Source organism: Stylophora pistillata, chromosome 6 (genome assembly GCF_964205215.1).
Source record: "Stylophora pistillata chromosome 6, jaStyPist1.2, whole genome shotgun sequence".
In the NCBI taxonomy this organism is placed as follows: Eukaryota; Metazoa; Cnidaria; class Anthozoa; order Scleractinia; family Pocilloporidae; genus Stylophora; species Stylophora pistillata.
Window position 1 is genome coordinate 22,406,616 of NC_142524.1, and position 15,105 is coordinate 22,421,720.

Sequence of the window (15,105 nt, forward strand, 5' to 3'; positions counted from 1 at the left end):
GTTCTCTAACAGTGGCTGGTAATGAAGCCTAAATAATATTAATGGTGGGTTATTGTATTTTATCGATGTACCCATTTCTAAAGTGAAAAAATCAAGGGCATGTTTAGCTTTTTTGTGGGTTTTTTAAATACTGAAGTTTGTCATGCATGTGTATTTTGAATTGAAAATTTGTTTTTGTTTGCTTCAAGGCTGCTGTGGAGTTGGTTGAGTTTGTTCGATTTGAGCAGATTCTTGCTGATCGTCCAGGGCCAATTGTTGTTCACTGCAGCTGAATTTATTTCAGTGTTACATAACAGTCATTCTCTAAAGTAGAAGTAAACAATGTTGAAAAATTCCTTGAGATAAACTCTTTTAGTTAAAAAAAATAACTTCAATGACTGGTAGAGCAACTGCAAATTTTGAATTTCTTCCTTCTACAGTAACAGAAAAATTTGCAAAGCTGCTACCTGAGTGTCTAGATAGCTGCTACCAGTGTCTTGAAAAGAACCAGTTTTGCTCCAGTGTTGTAATCACTTTGTGCTGGGTGATAACAGTGAGATATTATGTAGCTGTCAACCAATCAGTCTGCCTATCTCTTTGTAATCACTTGAGTAATTATTCCAAAATATAATAGCACTAAGGAACACTGAAGCCCATTTCATTACTCTTTGTTATCTGACATCAAGGTACTAACCCGGCACAGCAGCAATGTTAAGGGAACTAGTGTCTGAATTTTTCTTATTTTTTCCCCTGCTGTAGTGTGGGAATAGGTTGGACTGGAGCTCTCATCACTATTGATGTGGCCATGGGTCTCATGGAGAGAGATTTATTGGTAGGCTATATTTCTTACAAATCAAAGAACACTGTGTAATATATTTGAAAGTATAACATTAAATGAACTACCATTAAACACAGTAATAGTGCTGGTTGGTCACTCTCTGTTATTGCTCGCTCGAGCTCACCATGAGGTTTTCCTTATATGGTAAAAAGGGCACAGGTAGCCCAACATATAACACACTGATTTCTTTTGAAGTCAACATAGTATTTTTGTGTTCGATTAATTACCTTATTAATATGAGTGAGTTTAGCTAAGCACCTAGTCTACATCATGTTTATAGCTGGTCAGTTTGCTTGGCATATTGTCAAGGGGCCTAGTAAGATTGCCGACCTTAGGAAGATCTCAAATGAAAGCAAATATTAATCTTCTGGCTGTGATTTCTAATTTGAAGTTTGATGTTAATAAAATTGTCAGGAATCTGTGTGAGCAGTGACAGGGCATGATTCAAACCAAAGTGAGGACATGTACACCTATATTGGATTGTTTCTTTCTATAATGTTATTTGCAAATTATAAAGAGACCATGGAAAATATTTAGCTTTGTTGCACTAAGTACACCACAAAGATAAGAAACTGTGCTGATCCATTTTAGGTTAGGACATCTGTAACCCTTTTAAACTCCCAGAAGTGATTAGCATGTAACCTCTCTATGATACAAATACGTTATCCAGCAAACAGGTAATGCAATTGTTCAAACTTACAAGGAAGAATTTATTATTTTGAGTGAACACTGAATTCTCATAACTTAAGTTTACAAGGAAATGTGTAGAAGCTGGGAGAACGAATTGACAGTTACATCTAGGGGGTAAAGAGGTTAAACCAGAGAGTGATATGTCTTTTCTTTAACCCTTTACACCTTAACATCAGTATGCATATTCTCCATACTGTTCTCTCTACATTTCCTAGGGTGCTGACAAAAAGAATTTGTTTAACAATCAAGAGCTTGTTGTTTTGGTGATCACTTCCTCTCTTCTCATGACATTAATGTCTGATTCAGGGGTGACTCTGTAAGGAGAAATTAGATGCTTGTCACTCTTAAGGGTCAAATTAGGGTTGAATAGGCCGTATGTTTTTAAATGTTTATTCCAAATCCTGATTTTGTTGGAGAGAAATGAATCGAATAAACTTCTGTCTTTTGAAATCATGTTTTTATACCTTTTTTTTTTTTTTACAGGATCAGTACATATTCTGACTACAAGATATTCATTGTGAAAGTTTATTTAAGGTGAGTCAGCCTGAGTCTTGAAGTAGACATATCTGACTACGATCTTCAATGTACTGCAAGCATTGACTTAAACTGAAGGGTTATACAAAAATGGCCTGTGCTACGCCAGAAACAAAAAACCACTAAAAAACCACTCTTTAGAAGTGGCCAAAATATGTGGTAACACAGCAGCACTATACCCCGAGAAAAGGGTAATTGAAATAAACCAAGTTACACTACTAATCACAGAGAGTTGTAAAAAAAAATCACCTGCATTAAATAAGAAAAACGAAAGTGGTCAAACCTAAGACTGAGCGACCTAGAATGACTTAATTTTCCCACGGAACGCTTAAATAATCTTCAACGTGCCGTCAGAATATTAATATATTAATTTCTGACTTATTCGTTCCCATGACACTCAAACGTCAGAAATTACATTTTCTGTGACTAGACATGTCTGGATGTGCTTCAATCGCTGAAAACTACCAAGAGGAGTCATTTCATACATTCAAACGGCAGTTGCATATAATGTTCTTTACTGGAAAACAAGTTAATAAATTGTTTGGGATTGTAAAGTTATTTGTACCCATGATCCCCCAAGGGGCATTTTGTTAGTTTTACATTTTATGCCTTTTTAATAAAATGGACATCCTTATGCTTGTTAACTTAGCTATAGCTAGGATAACATCTAGTTATTTTTAAATAATAAGAACTTGAAGTTATTACGATATTTGTATTTTAAAAATCACTTGTGATCCTTGTATTCTGATTGGCTCTCACTGGTGCAATTTATTTACAAATCACACCATTTATCCTCTGAATCGCATCTTTTTCCCAGCCAATGGGACAGCTTTACTAAAACACAACAACCATTAACATTTTAAGGGTCATTTAGAGAAATCAGTCAAATTGTAGAAATATGAGTGACAACTTTGGCAACTTTTTACAAACTAGCTTCTTTATACTGGCATAATAAAATATTTGTACAGACTCAAAAAAACTTGAATTGAGCACCTGAACTTGGGGTTTTCAAATTGGATGTAATGAAGTGACAATTGAACTTTATGTCATCCAATTTTGGTCTGAAATCTTGTGATTTTAAATCAGGTAGATAGAGGAGAAAACGAGTGTAATATTTAGCCATCTTGACCGAACAAGCTAGGTCAATAAAGGATCCAAGGTCTTACAGATGCAAAAATATTTCGCTTTGGTAAGATTTAAGAATGAATTGTTCATCTCAAGAGCTGGGAAAGAAAGCTTACTGTGTGATTAGGACAAAAAGCTCACGGGAATCGCTTCTGTTTTATTTGTTCTGACAATCTTCTGTCGCTTTTGATTTTCCATTACTGACGTTGTCTAAGAATTACAAACTTAGCACCAATTCAACGTTTTCATGCGCAGGATCAAAGCGGGCAATCCCGGCTTATCTTTCCCACTCGGGAAGCCAGTCAGAACATGGGATTCGCCTCACATTGCCCACGGGCGCTGCCAGCGATGTAATGAATACGAGTTTAAACATATCACGTTGTGTTTCAATTCCAAGGATCCCTTTCTTTTTAACCTTTCAACAATTTCATTTTTGTCTTTCTGGTGGGGTGTAGTAATCACGGAATTATTTCTTCAGGAGGTTAACAGCCATCCTGTCACACCAAAACTGGAATGATATGGATTTAAAGCCGGTAAGAAGGCAGGTAGTGTGGACACTCTAACTGCGTTGTAATGTGGTAGCGTTATTTTCAATATGGCAGTGGCTAGCAAATTATGGCAGAAACTTACATATTTTAACCAGACATACATGTCTTAAAAGTCAGGCCGTTTAGGCTTTTCCTTTTAACAAAGGAAAATGCAGTTTGACTTAAACAGATAAACTGAATAATATTTCAGATAATAATATGTCCCTTAACCCCAAGAAGTGTAAATCTATGGCGGTGGACTTTCTTCTCTATAATAGCGTTGTCTGCCCTCCCCTGGTAACCGGCGGATCTGTAATTGAGTGTGTCAAGTCGTTTAAATCTCTCGGGGTTTATTCATCAAGCGACTTGACATGGGGGGAGCACACGGACTATATAGTTAAGAGAGCCATCCGCAGGCTATATGCCCTCAGAACGCTCAAGCGCTGTGGAGTGTCCCAAGGTGACATTGTCGGGGTGTACTGCACGCTCATTGGGCCTCTTCTGGAATATGCGACACCTACACTCGCCAATCTTCCACAGTACTTGTCGCAGGCCCTAGAGGAGGTCCAGAAACGTGCACTTGCCATTGTTTTTCCGAACCTTACATATGCAGATGCGCTAGCTGCGTCTCAGATTGCCACGCTTGCGGATAGGCGCGAAGAAGCTTGCAAGAAGCTTATACGTACCCTGACACCGTCAAACCCTGTTTTCAATAGTTTAAAAAGCCGACTCGCTCAACCAAGTAACAATATTTTCAAACAACCGCCTCCCGGTTAGCTCAATGAATAGAGCGCTGGACTGTTGTGCGGGAGGTCGAGGGTTCAAGCCCCGGCCAGACCAACACTCAAGGTCTTAAAATAACTGAGAAGAATATGCTACCTTTCTATAACATCAAGAAATGGCTAGATATTCTAGTCTTCTCGGATAGGGACGAATAAATGGAGGTCTCGTCTCCTACAGGGTTAGGGGTAGGAGACGTTAATTTCCCACGTACGAGATTACTGTGTGATGGAAGTTCGCCCCTGGGGTGGGATGGGTGGGATTTATTGGGTGGACTACTCGCATGGTTCTCATAGGTTCCGTTCTAGTCCTATCCTAATGCAGTGAAAATGGTTAGAAGTATAATCACAGGTCTTATTCTACTAGTTATGTGAAAAGCACAAAAACTGACCGTTTTGGAAAGTTTGTAACGAACAAGTTTTCCACTTATTTAAAGAAAAATGTATAAAAATCCATGATTTGTTATTGTATTTTGTAAGCTTACCTCCATGTATACAATTTGCTGACTATACTTGTAATTCAGATTTTCTGCAAGGGTTATGAATAAAGAAACATTACATTACCTACATTACATTACGTATAAGTATTTTTTTTTTTTTTAATTTCGTTGGTTTTCAAGGACAAACGCAATCACTGTTGTTTATGACAACTGTATGTAATTTGAGAACGGTTTTCAAAAAAATCAAATCAGATCTACGTCATAGTCTGAGGCCTTGATTAACAATTGGTTCATGCTTTAGCGTGCACTATCGAGTTATGGAGCACGCGGGAAGTTTGGAGAGCACGAAAGAAGCGTAAGAGTTGCCCGAGGCGATAGCCGAGGGCAACTCTAGCTTCTTGAGTGCTCTCCAAACTTCCCACGTGCTCCATAACTCGATAGTGCACAGCTGAAAGCATGAACCAATTGTTTTAGAACATAGCAGGTGGAATTGTGCATCAAATGCGACGCGAAAAACGGACAACAATATCAGTTGAAGCGAATCGTGACGGCGCTGATGCCGAGTCTCCTTTTTGTTTTTCTCTTTTTCTGCCTCATTTAAGAACTCTAGCCCAAGGGAAAAGGTCGAAACATTGTCTTCGTTTTCGGACTAGCAGGCCGAGTTTCTGTTTGTATCCATTATTGTCGCGAAATGTATTATTTTTCCCCGCACTAGCAATGGCCGCTCGCGCGAAAAAAAAAATTTCTGGCGAAGTAGGATTTGCTGACGCTATCAGCGTGCACTATCGGGATTTTGAGCACGCTTACGTATAATGAATTTGATTGCGCGACTCTGCTAGCTATGTTCTAAAAAGATTTAGTCGGCTGCTTTGATCCGCCTTCGACAGCTCTTACCACCAGCTCTTTAACGATACTTGTGTTTTATGCACTTGTTAGTGCTAATGTTTTAGACCGGTTATGGCCACTAAAAGACTCTTGAGGGTCTAAGAGCAATTGCAAACCACTAAATGGTGGCCACTGACCTAATCACCTAAACTCCTAAGAATATGCACACTCAATGCGAAAACTATAACAGGCGCGTAGCGTCCTATACGCATATATGCACGTGCGTATTTGAAGTGACCAGAAAATTTTGAAAACAATGTTGTGTTTGCGCCAAGTTTGCTCAAAATAAGGGCGAGACGCTTTGTTCTTTGCTTGTATTCATAAAACTATTTCGAACAAGAAATAAAGAACGCGGTATTTTTCGCTCAGTTTACTTAGGTTTCTAGATCATATGTACTTGTGCGTACTTGAAAAAATGACCACGCTACGCGCCTGTCTAACCAATGTTTCTCTAAGATTAATTTTAGTTGCACAATATTTGACGTCCAAAGACCCCTGGAAACTTACAGAGACTATTTTCCTGAAATATATATCCGTAGAGAGCAGTCAATGAATAAACAGGTCGCTCATCAGCAAATGTTCCTGTGTGCCAAGAGGAACTGAAGGACCGCGCGATGATCAAACCGCCGCTTCTCTTGGGCAGGTGGCCCGTCGTAACTTCTAACCATTGTTGCTTTCTGATTGGGTCTCCCCTCTGTATTTGAAAAAAAGTTCTGAGGAGAAACTTATGCCACAAGACTTCGTTCAGATGTTTTTCCTTGTCAAATACATATAGAACTTAAATGTGAAATTGGATCGTGAAGCTTGCTCGATTGAACCCCGATAATTTGAATTTGTTCGACTCTTCATGCGATATTACTCGCAACATGACAAATTTTTAATCTCTGGGCACAGATGGGGGTTGATAGCAGAATTCATTTTTAACTCGTGAATTGCGTGTGCGCAAAAACGAGTTGTAGGAATGGTGTGATGAATGGCGCTCGCTCGCTCGACTGGTCGATTCCTGTAAACTTTTTTCTATTTTAGGCTTTTGAATGTATTTGATAGTTTTTGGCGAGAGATAAACAAACGAAATGGCGACCTTTGTTGCTAAGAATAGTGTTGGAGTGAAAAAGAAGCCAATGATAATCTTGAAAGAGTAAAAAAGTATACGTTTTTCATTTGTGAACTAATTAAAAAATGCCCAATCTCCGAATACACCTTTATCTCTTGCAGCGTATATTTCATTTATGGCATCAATACTTCTATTTTTAAATGTATACATCCAGGAAAATGATTATTGTGTCCGAAAAAGAGAAAAAAGAAAACAAAGTAGGAAGTTAAGCAAAAACTGAATATCACCTGGGAGAGACAGATTTGAACCACCTACGTCGCCATCCAGAAAATCTTTTGGATCACCTTGCTTTTTACCGCAATGCCACCGATACCCGCACGAACTTTCCAACTATAAAAATTTTACATTTAAAACGCTGATCTTTTGGTAATTTCAACCGCGGGCTCAAACGTCTCGAGTCGCTGCTCGCCGATAGTCCGATTTCGAAGTGTCGCTCACGGCCGACTGCTCGTAAAGTGACTTGTTTGGTATTCCTGCAGCTGTATCAACGTTGGAAAATGGTTCACAAGTGGGAACTGCAGCGAAAGAAGCTCAAGCATAAGTTCAATCAATCGATATGCTGTTTCTTCATTGGTGTAACTCGCACTGTGTATGCGTATGTTATTAGAGCACTGTTAAGTTTGTAATGTATGTTTCCAGATACCTTGAATTAAGGACTTTTTTCTTAAAAATGCGTCCTGGAGTGAGGAACAGGAAGTTCTAAAGATGAGGAGTGATATCATTCAAAATGAGTGTAATTATCAGTTCTCAAAACAAGGAATATATATGCACTAACAGTGAGTGATAAATACTGCCTAAAACTGATAACAGTCCTTACTTTGAGGTGACCAAAGTTTCTCATAGTAAGACCTAGTTTCTTCAAAATGAGTAAGTAAAGATCTCAAAAGAGAGCGCTTACTTCTCAAAGATTGTTAACCTTGAGACAAGGATCTTAACTCCAGGAAGTGGTTGTTTCTATCAATATTTTGTGCATGTAACACAGGTTAGCCAGGCCATACTACAAACTCAACAACAACTTTTAATCTGACATAATAAACCCAAATTGTGCTTTCTTTAAAATGTTTTACATTATTTTGAACTTAAGATACATGCTCAGCAGCAAGTTTTATTTTGAAGCAAGACTTAAGTTACACCTCACTTCATTTGATGTATATCAAATTAACAGCAAGGTGACATGGCTTTATACCTAACATCAATTCTTCAAGAAAGGGCACAGCTACATGATAACTTAATATGCTGAAATTTTAACTATTCAGTAAGTCTTTATGCAGATTAACCAATACTAAAATAAACAGTATATAGCGGCTTCATGACAAACACAAATTTCTCAAGGAATAGGTATAGTAGCCTTTCCTTTGAATCATACTGAAGATTACTCTTTCTCTTTGTCAAAAATCTTGCTACAGATTTGCCTGTACCTAAATGCTCGTCATAGAGGCTCTACTCCTAGGACATATTCTTCAAGAAATTGATACAGCAACTTTTCTTTTGAATCATATTGTAAATTAAAACAATAATAAGTTGACAGTCACAACAACAATCCCTTTACAAGGATGAATATCCTTGCCGATGTATGACTATAATTCTGTCAACAAGTGGTTTATATTTAGTTTGAGATTCTTTACTCTGGTTCAGTAATTTTTTGTATAATAATCACATGATTGTAAGTAAAGATTACAAATGGTAGCAGTTTACATTCCATGCTTATTTTTCTGGAAGTTATAAATTTATGATTTATTTTGACAACCACTTTGATTGTCATTTGAAATTAAAAATTTTTGTGAATTAGATGCAACAAGGATATTCCTAATGCCTTACATTTAGGGTAAACTAGGAACACTCAAAACTGTGCTCTTGTTTCATGAAGAATCACAGATATTGAGTTTGTTGAAAGAAAAATTAATGTAAAAACGTTTTTCAAATTATATTTAGTTATATTTCCTTGGGAATTTGACAAGCACAATTCCACAGATATTTCTGAAATTTTGGCAAGCATTTATCATAAATCTGGTTGGAAGAAGAACTTTTCTACTTAGAATGAATACTTGCTAAAAGCAAGGATTTGAGATATTTATTCAATAGTGGAAATGCCATTAAAATGTGAATTCGAAGTCATAAATCTTAAAACAAGGAATGTAAATCTTATTTTTAATGGTGGTATTCTGAAACTGAGGAACTTTCATTGGAGAGTATAAAATTCTTAAAAGCAGAAATCTTGATCCTTACATTTCAAGGAATTGACTCTCAAAATAAGGAAAAAATCCTTGTTTTGAGTATCCACTGACTAACAATAAGAATTCCGAAAAACAAAATTTAGAGTGGTGTGAACATCCTTGTGCTTGTTTTTTCATCCTTGTGCTAATAATTATCTCAGAAGTGCGAAACAGGCTTCAAGGGTAATACTCAGTTGCAACACAAGCATAGGCATAAACATAATAAGCTAATGTGCAGGTGGGCTCAGCTGCAACATAAACATGAGCACAAGCGCTCAGTCGATGTTACGTTAAATAGGGACATGGTTGGTATAAGCAGTATAGTGCTTGCTGATTGCCTGAAAGACTTTCACTTATGTTTATCCTTACGCTTATGCCAACCAAGTCTTAACTAGACAGTATAAGTATAAAAAGAAGGAAACGTTTTGATAATCTTATGCATATATGCTTATCCTTATGTCCGTGCGTTCCATCCAGCGTATAAGCGTTTAAATGCCTATCCCTATGCTTGCATCGCAAGTAAATACTGAGCTCAATATTGGAACAATAGTTTTATGATAAACAAAACAGCACCCTTTTGAACTTTCATTCCACAAACCTTTACTGTAAAATCTGGAACAGTGACTGTCTTGCACCAAAAACTAATCAGGCCATATTTTCTTTCTTTGAGGCCTAATTTAGTTTCACATCATATTCCTCATAATGCTCATTTACCAGTCTAACGATTCATACCATAGTATGAAAATCAAACACCCATTTCTATTGACGACACAAATTACATTGGCTTATCCAATTCTCGAGTTGGCTCACAGAGCCTTTGATCTTTCAATAGACTAAGAAGATTTGGCTTGCTGCAAGAAAACAAAGTTCTTTACAAAAAAAACTCGTAGAATAAAATGGAGTTGAAATTCAAGAGACAAGATGGCGGACGAAATTATCTTGCTAAATAGCCTGCAGAGCAGCCGTAACTTTAGCGAGCTTTAGTGATCGTCATCTTTGATTTCAATGGAAGCGGTAGGTTGGAGTTGGAAAGAAATTGTTGTCAAGGGGGTGAGCGACAATGAGAACATTAAGAGAGAGTAAGGGTAGGGAGTTGATCATATAAACACTGCTTGTTGTTTCACCAGATTTGTACAGATCGGCACAGTTCTTATGCACTGATAAAAACAATTGTTATTATGGTAATGATAATAATAATAATGATAATAATAATAATGATGATAATAATAATAATAATTTTAAAGTATGATAATTTTTATTTCACAAAATCAGTAAAAATACAGGATAACAAACAAAATTAAGCCAAATTAAGGTATAAATATTAGAACAAGTTTAAAAAGTCTCTAGCTGAGAGAAAAGTCTTGAATCTCTTCGGTATTAACAACTGTTCTACAGAGTAGCAGAATTCATCTTATATCTGCATTATTTTGCTTCAGCTTCATTCAGCAGAACAGCAAATAAATTGACGATACATGATCGACGTCCTTAATAATAATAATAAATTTTTCCTTAAAAGTATTTCACAAAAAACAGTTCTCTAAAAAAAAAAGAAAAATTCAGACAACTAAGCTACATAATAAAGAATTGACCACTTAAATTCTGGATGCGCACTTTCCGATGTAATGTCAGTGTAAGATATATTGGCTACTCTTCTCTTTCTCCTGGTTCCTCTGAGAAAGCAAAGCTGAACGTAGAATGGCAAAGGATATCTTCGCCCTTATCTAAGATATGGTTGTAGCGTAGTCATCTCCTTTCTTTAACGCAGGTAACTCTGCGAGGCGGCTATGGAATCTCTTGCATTCATCGGCCATTCCACCTGTACTTGTAAAAACTAATGGTGTGAATGTCGCTTGCTCCACTTCGAAAACCCGCCTGTTGTATTGCCTCTTCTCATTTTCATGTAGTTGGAATATCTGTTTCGGAGACAGTTCTCGATACGAATCTGCGTATTGAGAATAATAATAATAATAATAATAGTAATAATAATAATAACATAAGAGGTAGCCGGCATAGATAGAAGAACTAGGAAGATATTGGCAATGAATGGCTGTCTACACTGAAGGAGTAACGTTGCGAAGCTGTACTTGCCAAGAAAGGAAGGGGGAAGAGGACTGATTGGCATCGAAGAGTGTATAAAGAGGGAGAGCAAATTTCTTCAAGGTGATCTGAGTGAGAGCACAGAATGGATGCTTCAAGCTGCATTGAAGGAGAAGGTTATTGTTGAAGAAGAGAGCCTACAGAACTACGAGAGGAGGAAGAAAGAAGAGAAAGTTAAAAACTGGAAGGAGAAAGCCCTACACGGTGAGTTCATCCAACAAATATCAGATAAAGCAGGAGAGGAGTCCTGGAGATGGTTAAGGTACGGATTTTTAAAAAAGGAGACATAAGGTTTGATTCTGGCGGCTCAGGAACAGGCTCTAAGAACAAACTCGATCAAGTATAGCGTAGACAAGACTTCAGAAACGCCACTGTGTAGACTGTGTGGAGAAACCACTGAAACAGTAAGACACATTATCAGTGGATGCAAGAAGCTTGCCCAGAGAGAGTACAGGAAGCGCCACGACAAGGTGGCTCTGCAGGTGCACTGGGAGATGTGTAGAAAATATGGAATAGAGTGTACTGACAAGTGGTATGACCACAAACCCTTGTCAATCGCAGAAAATGGAGAAGTGAGGATCAACTGGGACATTACTATCTACACAGACAAAGTGCTGAGGCATAATCCTCATTACCCCAATTTATAAAGACTGGAGCATTACCCTAATTCATAAATACACACAGAAATGGACCCTTATTGACATAGCTGTGCCAGCGGATCAGAACATTACCCGGACCGAGGAGGAGAAGGTGGAAAAATACCAGGAACTAGCATACGAAAAAAGAAGGCTCTATGGAGCCTCGAAAGTCACAATAATACCTATCGTGATTAGTACTCTCGGAAGCATATCGAAAAGATCAAAGGCCTCGTTTGGCAAGTTAGGAGTACCTGACTTCCTGGGAAGTGTTCAATTATCGGCCATCCTTGGAACTGCTTATTTGTTGCGAAAAGTGTTGTGTCTCTGAGCTACGGGAGGTTGCTGAGACACAAACGACGTTACCCAGTGGAACACACGACAACTGGAGAGAATTGAAATAATAATAACAACAATAAAGATTATGACAAAAATAATTATTTATAACAGAATAATTGACTTAAGTGTCCTTTATGCATGGCTTACGCCCAGCTGATGTATAAAAAGAGGGCTGTCCATAAGTTGCTCGGAAACTTTTGAGCAGCTTTTTGGATTTGGAGCAACTTTTAATCCTTCGAGCAACTTTTCGGATCTCGTGCAACTTTTTTCTTTTTTTGAATAACTTTCTTGCTTTTTTAAGGCAATTTGTAACTAAAAATCGCCCATTCAAGGCTCTAATTTAAAGCATCAGTTTCTTTTATGCATAATTTTGCGTAAAATACCTTTTGTAAACAAAAAACACTATTTCCCTGGTGGTCTGCCTGTGGTAGCAGCCGAAAGTGGTCAGCAGATATGCTGAAAAATTCAAAATGGCGGAGCCGAGTGGTGCAAAACATTGACCAACAGGGACAGTGCTCTGTACTACATCCGCAAAGATAAAGATATTGAAAGACTATGGTTTGACCACATACATTCGTGTAAGTCAGAGAAAATCTATAAATTTAATAAGCATATTAGCAAAGTTTGGATTTATCAACAAAGTTGAAATGGTAAATTGGCCACCGTAACGATTACAAAAGCTGACGTTTCGAGCGTTAGCCCTTCGTCGGAGCGAAAAGAGGAATTGTGAGTTGTGGGAGCTTTTAAAGGCAGAAAATGGAGCTACGTTATTGGTGGGAACATGGCAACGAGAATAACACGAATAAATTAGTGGAATGAAAAGCGTTCGTTGATCCCTGTGGGATTTAGACTGCCGATTTGAAAGATTAGCTTTTGTTCAAGATTTTTACGGCTTTCCGTGCTACCTAAGTGTAAGGAAAGACCGCAGATTGCCATATGTTGCTTAGAATGATTAGGTAAATTAAAATGCGTAGCGACGGGTTTCGATGTGTCCTTGTCTTTCCTCTCCACGTCTCGAAGGTGTTCTCGGAATCGGTCACCTAGTCTTCTGCCTGTTTCGCCGATGTATATCTTTTTGCAATAAGTGCAAGTTATGCAATAGATTACATTGGCGGAGGTGCAAGTGAAGGGATAAGTCTTAATAGATACGAGTTCCGCTGATCTACTGTTGAAACGCTTGCATTCGACCGCCATGCCTCCGGTAGTAGTGAAGACTAAAGGTGTAAAATTCCCTCGTTCAACTTCCAAAACTCTGTTCGCGTATAACCGCTTCTTCTCATCTTCATGTTTGCGATAAATTTGCTGAAAGATGAGATCTTTGTAAGACTCTGCGTTTGGGTGGAAAACCCTTAAGTCAAAAAAGGTAGAGCCTTGCCTATCCCAGAACCCACGAGCGTGAACATCTTATCGGGCATCCTGTGCTGGGTTCGCACCCCTCGTCAGCACTTCTCCTATTATCTCCTGGAGAACGGGTTCCACTTGCACATGGTGGCAAACAATGTTTAGAAAATCGGCCTCAAGATCACGCAGCTTGTTATGCATCTGGATGATGAATCCTCCTCGTCTATACACCTTGGCATGATCCACCGTAAAAGCATCTCCGCAAATACAAGTTGAGGGCGTGTCAGCTATGTGCCAGTCATAGCGGAGATGAACGGCATCCCTGAACTCTCTCCCACCGGGAGCTCGAGTGCCCGAGCCTCTATCTCCTTCACTAGAGGCTGTGTTACCCTGATTGAGGCTTCATACTCCTTAGTCGCGTTTCGCATGTGTTTTTGAGAGCCAGTTCCCCTAGCCTCACCAGAAGTGCTAGCAATTCACGCTCAGCGGGTGTACAAGTGTGCCCTGTCATGGCGGGTATGAAGACATTGCCTATTGCGCGCTCTAGCGCCTCTACCAGTTCTATATCAGGCAGTGTTCTGAGATGATAAGTCCAACGATGTTTCAATCCAATAGTGAAGGCTGCATATGAGGCTTGTGGATTAGCTGCAACGAATTCTGCGAGCTTCACCACTTGCTCGACCCCCACCTCTACCTTCCCTTTCATGTACTGCTCTAAGTAAGTTCTAGAGTATAGCACGGCGCCCAGAAGTTTTTGGCCTTTAGTCGACATTTTTATTGCCGTGTCACCGAATAATTCCATCGCTTCATTTTCCTCTTCTGGTTTGGTGATTGATTCACCAGCATTTCTTAGCATTGGGGTAATACCCCAGGCTAGGTCCCATTTCATTTAGCCCGTCCCACCACCTCCTTAGCTCCTCGAGCGAACCAGCGCCTGTTGCATCAGCAGCGTACCAGCATTGCTTGCGTTGCTGGATGAATTGAGATGTGTGATTAAAGGCTGAAGGCTTATAGCAGAGAAGCTCACTGCTCAGGGATCACCCTGTGTAGTGCCCTCTGTAGATTTTAGTTCTTTAACACCCGTGACAAAGTGATGCGCAGGAGCCCTATAGGTGTTGGTGGCGCATGTGGCTAAAGTAGGACAAAGAACAACGACATTATGCAAGGCAGAAGCCCTGTTCAACAAATTAAAAGCGTTCGATGGATCAATTAGTAACATGGCATCTGCATCATCAGTATCAAATATACCGTGCATGGCGTGAATGGCTGCTTTAGCTCCACTCTTCAGACTCGCGCACACTTGTAGTGAGCCGCTGGCCTCAATAATATCCAGCTTTGTCCCCTTTACTTCGTAGTTTTTTTCCCAAGTACTAGCCTAGATTTTAATAATTATTAGACTTTTAGACTATATATACGCCCATTCAACTTGTATAAGCATAAATTTATCTGTAATTTTATTTCTAAAACCCTTTGTAACTCAGTCCCTCTTTGATCAACTTTTGTAATTTTTATTGTTGTACGATTGTAACCACATTGTAATTCAGATTAGCTGCGATGATGGCGGAATTA

The 15,105-nt window shown here is 38.7% G+C and overlaps 1 long non-coding RNA gene across 3 annotated transcripts in view; it reads left to right on the forward strand.

The window, feature by feature from the left end:
- The window catches only part of LOC111347382 (uncharacterized), a 23,921-nt gene continuing 8,816 nt past the window's right edge, over positions 1-15,105 (forward strand). For 2 of the 3 annotated variants that reach the window (XR_016002527.1, XR_016002526.1), the window contains exons 1-3: positions 1-44; positions 739-811; positions 1,991-2,041. This is a non-coding gene — a long non-coding RNA (uncharacterized LOC111347382). Of the gene's footprint in view, positions 45-738; positions 812-1,990; positions 2,042-3,644; positions 4,702-15,105 lie in introns of those variants that run through there. The other variant, XR_016002525.1, reaches the window with a different exon arrangement.